The following is a 7,500-nucleotide window of genomic DNA, read 5'->3' as shown; positions in this document are numbered from 1 at the left end:
CAGGCTGCGCACCCGGGCCGTAGGCCGGCACCCAGCGGGTCGCGACGTCCTACTAGGGGAGAAGTGCGGCCCACCGCACACCGGAACGGCCCCACCCCGCGGCGAGTGGAAAGGCAACCGGACACGACCCCGCCGCGGATTGCTCCGCGCGGGCGGCCGGCCCCATCTGCCGAGGGCGGAGGCCAGTGGCCGGATGGGCGTGAATCTCACCCGTTCGACCTTTCGGACTTCTCACGTTTACCCCAGAACGGTTTCACGTACTTTTGAACTCTCTCTTCAAAGTTCTTTTCAACTTTCCCTCACGGTACTTGTTCGCTATCGGTCTCGTGGTCATATTTAGTCTCAGATGGAGTTTACCACCCACTTGGAGCTGCACTCTCAAGCAACCCGACTCGAAGGAGAGGTCCCGCCGACGCTCGCACCGGCCGCTACGGGCCTGGCACCCTCTACGGGCCGTGGCCTCATTCAAGTTGGACTTGGGCTCGGCGCGAGGCGTCGGGGTAGTGGACCCTCCCAAACACCACATGCCACGACAGGCGGCAGCCTGCGGGGTTCGGTGCTGGACTCTTCCCTGTTCGCTCGCCGCTACTGGGGGAATCCTTGTTAGTTTCTTTTCCTCCGCTTAGTAATATGCTTAAATTCAGCGGGTAGTCTCGCCTGCTCTGAGGTCGTTGTACGAGGTGTCGCACGCCACACCGCCAGCCGGCTGTGCACGCTACCGAGAAAGTACCGGTATGCGAACCGCCAGGCGACGGGGCGCGCATCGCACGTTTGAGGAGACGCGGCCGGCCCCACAGGCGGCCGCGACACTCCCAGGTCTGCGAAGCGGGGCAAACGCCGCGCGCTTCAGTATACGTAGCCGACCCTCAGCCAGACGTGGCCCGGGAACGGAATCCATGGACCGCAATGTGCGTTCGAAACGTCGATGTTCATGTGTCCTGCAGTTCACATGTCGACGCGCAATTTGCTGCGTTCTTCATCGACCCACGAGCCGAGTGATCCACCGTCCTGGGTGATCTTTTCTCAAGTTTCCGCCGTCTCTTTCGAGACGGTCGCATAGGCGGGAGTGAGGCGTGTGGCGGCCCCTGTTCCAGCGTTCTGTGTCCAACGGCCTCACGGCCGACGGGCGTCGTACGGCTCCACACCGGAGCGGACAGGCACTCGGGCGAAAGTCATTCAAAACCGGCGCCAGGCGCCAGGTGCCGCAGGCCAGCCGCTCCAGCGCTTCAGCGCTCGTACCACACAACATTGCCGCTAGTTTTGAGAGGCACGCGTGGTTCCGCACGCGGCGCACGGCTACTGCGAGCCGTACAGGTAGCGTGTTGCGCGACACGACACGCACATCGAAAGACATGCAGTCTAGTCGGTAATGATCCTTCCGCAGGTTCACCTACGGAAACCTTGTTACGACTTTTACTTCCTCTAAATGATCAAGTTTGGTCATCTTTCCGGTAGCATCGGCAACGACAGAGTCAATGCCGCGTACCAGTCCGAAGACCTCACTAAATCATTCAATCGGTAGTAGCGACGGGCGGTGTGTACAAAGGGCAGGGACGTAATCAACGCGAGCTTATGACTCGCGCTTACTGGGAATTCCTCGTTCATGGGGAACAATTGCAAGCCCCAATCCCTAGCACGAAGGAGGTTCAGCGGGTTACCCCGACCTTTCGGCCTAGGAAGACACGCTGATTCCTTCAGTGTAGCGCGCGTGCGGCCCAGAACATCTAAGGGCATCACAGACCTGTTATTGCTCAATCTCGTGCGGCTAGAAGCCGCCTGTCCCTCTAAGAAGAAAAGTAATCGCTGACAGCACGAAGGATGTCACGCGACTAGTTAGCAGGCTAGAGTCTCGTTCGTTATCGGAATTAACCAGACAAATCGCTCCACCAACTAAGAACGGCCATGCACCACCACCCACCGAATCAAGAAAGAGCTATCAATCTGTCAATCCTTCCGGTGTCCGGGCCTGGTGAGGTTTCCCGTGTTGAGTCAAATTAAGCCGCAGGCTCCACTCCTGGTGGTGCCCTTCCGTCAATTCCTTTAAGTTTCAGCTTTGCAACCATACTTCCCCCGGAACCCAAAAGCTTTGGTTTCCCGGAGGCTGCCCGCCGAGTCATCGGAGGAACTGCGGCGGATCGCTGGCTGGCATCGTTTATGGTTAGAACTAGGGCGGTATCTGATCGCCTTCGAACCTCTAACTTTCGTTCTTGATTAATGAAAACATACTTGGCAAATGCTTTCGCTTCTGTTCGTCTTGCGACGATCCAAGAATTTCACCTCTAACGTCGCAATACGAATGCCCCCGCCTGTCCCTATTAATCATTACCTCGGGTTCCGAAAACCAACAAAATAGAACCGAGGTCCTATTCCATTATTCCATGCACACAGTATTCAGGCGGGCTTGCCTGCTTTAAGCACTCTAATTTGTTCAAAGTAAACGTGCCGGCCCACCGAGACACTCAATAAAGAGCACCCTGGTAGGATTTCAACGGGGTCCGCCTCGGGACGCACGAGCACGCACGGGGCGGTCGCACGCCTTCGGCTCGCCCCACCGGCAGGACGTCCCACGATACATGCCAGTTAAACACCGACGGGCGGTGAACCAACAGCGTGGGACACAAATCCAACTACGAGCTTTTTAACCGCAACAACTTTAATATACGCTATTGGAGCTGGAATTACCGCGGCTGCTGGCACCAGACTTGCCCTCCAATAGATACTCGTTAAAGGATTTAAAGTGTACTCATTCCGATTACGGGGCCTCGGATGAGTCCCGTATCGTTATTTTTCGTCACTACCTCCCCGTGCCGGGAGTGGGTAATTTGCGCGCCTGCTGCCTTCCTTGGATGTGGTAGCCGTTTCTCAGGCTCCCTCTCCGGAATCGAACCCTGATTCCCCGTTACCCGTTACAACCATGGTAGGCGCAGAACCTACCATCGACAGTTGATAAGGCAGACATTTGAAAGATGCGTCGCCGGTACGAGGACCGTGCGATCAGCCCAAAGTTATTCAGAGTCACCAAGGCAAACGGACCGGACGAGCCGACCGATTGGTTTTGATCTAATAAAAGCGTCCCTTCCATCTCTGGTCGGGACTCTGTTTGCATGTATTAGCTCTAGAATTACCACAGTTATCCAAGTAACGTGGGTACGATCTAAGGAACCATAACTGATTTAATGAGCCATTCGCGGTTTCACCTTAATGCGGCTTGTACTGAGACATGCATGGCTTAATCTTTGAGACAAGCATATGACTACTGGCAGGATCAACCAGGGAGCTGCGTCAACTAGAGCTGAGCAGCCGGCCGCCCGGGAGTGTGTCCCGGGGGCCCGCGCGAACACGCAAGCGTCCGCTCAATCATTCTGCAAACAGGAGGAGGCTGAGCTCCCCTGCACAATACACCTCGAAACCCTCTCAGGTCCCGGCGGCGCGCAGCGCCGTCCCAAGTACTTGGTCGGGTTCGAGAGAGGCGCAATCGCCCGGAGTTAGGCGAGTAGACGCTTTCGGTGCGACCACCCGTGCTCCCAACTGAGCTTGCCGCTGCCGACAGAGGCCCGGGAGCGTGCTGTCGTGGCATTGCCGGCGGGAGACAACACGCGCCACCTACGGTGACCGGCAGCTCCAACGCCAGCGCCACAGAAGGACAAAAGCCCCACTTGGGTGCCGAAGCGAACTCTCCCAGCACAGCGCACACGCCAACACATCCGCACAGCTGCGATACAAACCACCAGCGAGAACCGCTGGGGCGACCGAGCAGCAGACGGCGTCGCGGCGCCGAGCGCCGGGCGGCGGCGCATCCTCAACGCACACAGTCCTCAATCGGACCAGCACACTGCAGATGTCCACCGCGCTTCGCACCGGGCCCGCGAGGACCTACTTTGGCCGCACGGCGCCGCGCGCAGGGTGCGCCGGCGCGCAGCTGCGACGCCTGCCGCGTCCGTCGGCCGGCGCGCCTGCCACTGGCCGCCCCCACCAGCCGGCTGTAGCGCGTGCGCCCACGCACCGCGCGGCCAGCACGCCGGGAGGCGCCCCCTCACCGGCCGGGGACGGTCCCACCCAGCCACCGCCGCGTATCGCTTCACACCCAGATGCCGTTCAGTTTCGTCGGCATGGTGGGTATCGCTGGAACAACCGGTTAGTACCTCAACCTATCGTCGCCATCACCGATTCACCCCTAGCGAGAACAACCGCACCACAACGGGTTACCATTTCTTCATTTGCGTAACTTCACCAGAAAACGTAGGCGTCCATCGCCATTTGCAACTTCAACCATTATTGCATGCCTGTGTCAGGTGTCACGCCACACTACGTCTGCCCACATACACGCAACAAAATGTGCACGCCTAGACAATACGTGGAAGGTGGCCCCCGTACGTATGCGATGTCCATTGCTCGAACGACTGTCAACCGGCTTCTGTAGCATGTCGCAGATATGGAACGCGCTGCACCATGCCATCACGGTGTGTGAGGAGAGACGACTAGGTCCGAATACATCAACAGACAGCTCATGCTGATCGCCATCCACGGCGTCCGTTCCTCCCACACGTCTCTATGGCGTACCACACTGCAATCCAGCTCTCATAGGGAGACGACACGTAGCTGCGTGCACAATATTTGCACTGTATGGTCCGCCGTTTTTGGGCGCAGTCGTTGTACGGTCACACATGTGCCACGATGTATCATTCAGTACATAAGGACGAATGTGCAGTACAGATTGTGGTTCACGCGTACGACATCAGCGGACAGTTGACACAGGCCGCACCACAACGTAGCCTGCGTACGTCGCATGCGAAGGGCATTGAACATGCAAACTTGTCACCAACCACCTTGCGAAGGCAGGGGGCAAGGTGGGGACGTGGGGAGAGGTGGGGGGGGGGGGGGGGCGGCATGTACGCCCTGCTGCCATCCACATTACAGTGTACAGCAGGAGCATGTGGAAAGTCAGCAAGACTTGCAAGGTGTTTAACATGAAGCGATACACAGGGGAGCGGGCAGTGCGAGTAGCGAACTATATTGCGAGGGTTGCGGGTGGGCAACACTACACTAATTGAACGAGTCGTATAACAATTACAGAGCAGGTTTAGGCGACAACGTGGGTTACGATAGGCGACAACGTGGGTTACGTTAGGGGACAACGTGGGTTACGTTAGGGGACAACGTGGGTTACGTTAGGGGACAACGTGGGTTACGTTAGGGGACAACGTGGGTTACGTTAGGGGACAACGTGGGTTACGTTAGGGGACAACGTGGGTTACGTTAGGGGACAACGTGGGTTAGGTTAAGGCACAACATGGGTTAGGTTAAGGCACAACATGGGTTAGGTTAAGGCACAACATGGGTTAGGTTAAGGCACAACATGGGTTAGGTTAAGGCACAACATGGGTTAGGTTACGGCACAACATGGGTTAGGTTAAGGCACAACATGGGTTAGGTTAAGGCACAACATGGGTTAGGTTAGGGGACAACATGGGTTAGGTTAGGGGACAACATGGGTTAGGTTAGGGGACAACATGGGTTAGGTTAAGGCACAACATGGGTTAGGTTAGGGGACAACATGGGTTAGGTTAAGGCACAACATGGGTTAGGTTAGGGGACAACATGGGTTAGGTTAGGGGACAACATGGGTTAGGTTAAGGCACAACATGGGTTAGGTTAAGGCACAACATGGGTTAGGTTAAGGCACAACATGGGTTAGGTTAGGGGACAACATGGGTTAGGTTAGGGGACAACTTGGGTTAGGTTAGGGGACAACATGGGTTAGGTTAAGGCACAACATGGGTTAGGTTAAGGCACAACATGGGTTAGGTTAGGGCACAACATGGGTTAGGTTAGGGCACAACATTTAGGTTAGGGCACAACATGGGTTAGGTTAGGGGACAACATGGGTTAGGTTAGGGGACAACATGGGTTAGGTTAGGGGACAACATGGGTTAGGTTAGGGGACAACATGGGTTAGGTTAGGGGACAACATGGGTTAGGTTAGGGGACAACATGGGTTAGGTTAGGGGACAACATGGGTTAGGTTAGGGGACAACATGGGTTAGGTTAGGGGACAACATGGGTTAGGTTAGGGGACAACATGGGTTAGGTTAAGGCACAACATGGGTTAGGTTAAGGCACAACATGGGTTAGGTTAGGGGACAACATGGGTTAGGTTAGGGGACAACATGGGTTAGGTTAGGGGACAACATGGGTTAGGTTAAGGCACAACATGGGTTAGGTTAGGGGACAACATGGGTTAGGTTAAGGCACAACATGGGTTAGGTTAGGGGACAACATGGGTTAGGTTAGGGGACAACATGGGTTAGGTTAAGGCACAACATGGGTTAGGTTAAGGCACAACATGGGTTAGGTTAAGGCACAACATGGGTTAGGTTAGGGGACAACATGGGTTAGGTTAGGGGACAACTTGGGTTAGGTTAGGGGACAACATGGGTTAGGTTAAGGCACAACATGGGTTAGGTTAAGGCACAACATGGGTTAGGTTAGGGGACAACATGGGTTAGGTTAGGGGACAACATGGGTTAGGTTAGGGGACAACATGGGTTAGGTTAAGGCACAACATGGGTTAGGTTAGGGGACAACATGGGTTAGGTTAAGGCACAACATGGGTTAGGTTAGGGGACAACATGGGTTAGGTTAGGGGACAACATGGGTTAGGTTAAGGCACAACATGGGTTAGGTTAAGGCACAACATGGGTTAGGTTAAGGGACAACATGGGTTAGGTTAGGGGACAACTTGGGTTAGGTTAGGGGACAACATGGGTTAGGTTAAGGCACAACATGGGTTAGGTTAAGGCACAACATGGGTTAGGTTAAGGTACAACATGGGTTAGGTTAAGGTACAACATGGGTTAGGTTAGGTTACACGTTGTTGTAAGGAAAGGTGTGGGGGGGGGGGGGGGGGCGGGGCGGCAGGTTCGTTGATAGTGATTATAGTAAGTGAATGCTTGTGACATGATGAGATTTGTCACGTCAGGATGCACCTTTGGCTTATTAGAGGCGGCGCTCCAATTCTATGCTTGTGTCAGACCTGTGTCTTTGACTCATGTCATTGTTTGTGCGCTGTGACAGGAGGTACTATTGTGATGTTGGGTGCACCGTTGTATAGGACATGTGTGGGTGTTGGTGCCTTATCTGCGCAATGGTGGATGTCGAAAGGGTGGGATATTCTATTTTCCGCATGGACCTCCTGGTCTGGTTGTGATAGTGTGGATTGTGTAATGTGGCGGAGAGGATGCACTGGATGTTGTTCCATGCTGGTGCTTACATATTGTATGTGCGCCTGTTAGAAGCAGAGAGTGGTGCGTGATCAGAGTGTCTGGCTGACGTGTGGTTCCCATTGTGGGCAGACTCTTTCAGCATGTATACGGACAGTTGTATATATTTTCTGTAGTTTGATGGCTCTGCATTGATTACTAATCAGCGCCGTGTGTACGGGTAATCTGGTTCCAGTCCACAATGTTCTATCTGTGTACATTAGTGACAAAGACTCCCCCC

General features: G+C 55.0%; 2 non-coding genes and 1 pseudogene across 2 annotated transcripts; all 3 read right to left on the bottom strand.

Annotated features, from left to right (window-relative positions):
- Positions 1–671, bottom strand: part of LOC124749031 — a 4,222-nt pseudogene extending 3,551 nt beyond the window's left edge.
- Positions 672–860: 189 nt separating this feature from the next.
- LOC124749037 lies at positions 861–1,015 on the bottom strand. The gene has a single exon (XR_007011780.1). It is a non-coding gene; the product is annotated as a 5.8S ribosomal RNA (ribosomal RNA).
- A 352-nt stretch (positions 1,016–1,367) lies between these two features.
- LOC124749023 lies at positions 1,368–3,276 on the bottom strand. Its single transcript, XR_007011774.1, has one exon. It is a non-coding gene; the product is annotated as a small subunit ribosomal RNA (ribosomal RNA).
- Positions 3,277–7,500: the final 4,224 nt, after the last annotated feature.

This window comes from Schistocerca piceifrons, unplaced genomic scaffold (genome assembly GCF_021461385.2).
Source record: "Schistocerca piceifrons isolate TAMUIC-IGC-003096 unplaced genomic scaffold, iqSchPice1.1 HiC_scaffold_425, whole genome shotgun sequence".
Classification (NCBI taxonomy): Eukaryota; Metazoa; Arthropoda; class Insecta; order Orthoptera; family Acrididae; genus Schistocerca; species Schistocerca piceifrons.
The sequence above is the reverse complement of the archived record's forward strand: the minus strand, read 5'-3'. Positions and strand labels throughout refer to the sequence as shown.